The following is a 1,809-nucleotide window of genomic DNA, read 5'->3' on the forward strand; positions in this document are numbered from 1 at the left end:
AAGAAAGAAACTCATAGAGGTGTGGACATCAGGGAGAGTAAATGATGACAGCATGATCTTTCTGAGTGAACTGTCCCTTTAACATCATCAGTTAACACCTGGAGAGTTTGGCCTTGTTTTCTGGGTGCTCTGGTTTTCCTGAGAGATGGACAGCTGTGAATGTGAAATATTTTTATTTTTGGTTGAAAATATATCGTTTTGCAGCAGACAGCAAATTAGCCTTGTTTAATCGATGTTTTTATGTGTAATTTCTTCACTGTAGAGACAAACCAACAGGCTTTTACTAAATGCTGTGTGCACAGACTGAACTCCATCACTAGACTGTAAATCAGTGCAGTTACAGTCAGCTTGTGTTTATAAGAGTGAGCCTTGCAGCGGAAAATTGAGAAATGCTGCATGTGCAACTCCAGAAACCAACATCTCTTTTCTGATTTTCTGAGGTTCCTCATTGGACTTAATCAGATACACGTCCAATCAACACAACCCAGATCCTCCACAAGTCTTCGGATGAAACGTTTTATTACGAAATGGATTTGATAAAAAGGAATAATTTACACGGATTCGTCCTGTATTTTAGACATCAGTGTCGATCTTCTGGTCGAGAACCTTTTAAAAATCGACCTTCACAAAAAATACAGAGACCATTTACGCACAACAAGATCCTTTTGACACGAGGACCAGCACTAAACACGCACGAGGACAGACCCAGTCCTGAAGCTCTCCGGATCCCAGAACATCAGCAGCAGCTCGGACAGGGGGCCAATTACGCGGCGGAACCGATCAGATGCTTCATTTTGTAATGTTAATTTAAAAGTGTATTCATCTTTACATAATGTTAGTTCATAATAATGCTTTACATTGTGCAACATACAAAGTTAGAAGACAGCTTCTGATTGCCAGGTAAGCCGCGCGCTCTGATTTCAGTGTTTGTTGTGAATCTTCTGGTTATTTTAGCAGGTCATGCATTCAGCTCAACAGCATGAAGTTAAGGAGGATAAACTTTATCACTCATCTGAACTCTGCGCATGCATTCCGTCCACGCAATAAACACGCGTCCCTGAATGCGCGGATTGTGTCAGAAAATAACCATTTATAATCAGTCAGAGCTCCAGAAATGCATCTTCACATTTCAGTCCTCACATTACGCGTAGGCTACTTTCTGTCCGACCCTCTACATCTGGTCCATCGGGGTGGGATCGAGCCTTATTCACTGAGCTCGAGCCCGCTGTAATTCGCACCCTGATCTCTGTGACAGTCGCGTCACTTTACACGCGAATCACGGCGTCGCGCAGCCGCGTGCGGTACTGATCCAGCCAGTGTCGGAGCTCGGAGATCCGGTAGCCCTCCGGTCCCCTGCCGCCCTGATACACCACCTTCCCGTCCTGGACGATGTAGAGTCTGTCGAAATACGCTCCGTACGCGCTGTTGCACGAGTTCTCCATGCTGTCTGCGACTATCGCGACGCCCGGCGCCTCCCGCGCCATCAGCCGCGCCGCGCTCAGCCTCTCCTCCAGACTCCGGTGCTTGAGGATCTGATAGGGGGCGTCGGAACTGACCCAGCCGTCGGACGGGTGCGCCTCCTCGATGTAAATCACCAGCGCGTCGGCGACGTCCGCGTACTGGAGCACGAGCCGCTGGAACGCCTTGAGACGCGTCATGAACGGCGGTCAGCTGCAGCTTCCGAAATTCAGCAGAAGCGGCCTCTGAGCGCGAGCGAAGTCCAGCACGCGTCTGCGCGTCGGGTCCGCGAGCGGAACTACTGCACTGTTGGGCGCGTCGCGGCCGAGACGCGCGGACTTCATCCAGTCC

The 1,809-nt window shown here is 49.4% G+C and overlaps 1 pseudogene; it reads right to left on the reverse strand.

The window, feature by feature from the left end:
• Window positions 1-392: 392 nt before the first annotated feature.
• On the reverse strand, window positions 393-1,805 carry LOC107580437 (thyroxine 5-deiodinase-like; annotated as a pseudogene).
• Window positions 1,806-1,809: the final 4 nt, after the last annotated feature.

Source organism: Sinocyclocheilus grahami, unplaced genomic scaffold (genome assembly GCF_001515645.1).
Source record: "Sinocyclocheilus grahami isolate Dianchi unplaced genomic scaffold, SAMN03320097.WGS_v1.1 scaffold33408.1, whole genome shotgun sequence".
In the NCBI taxonomy this organism is placed as follows: domain Eukaryota; kingdom Metazoa; phylum Chordata; class Actinopteri; order Cypriniformes; family Cyprinidae; genus Sinocyclocheilus; species Sinocyclocheilus grahami.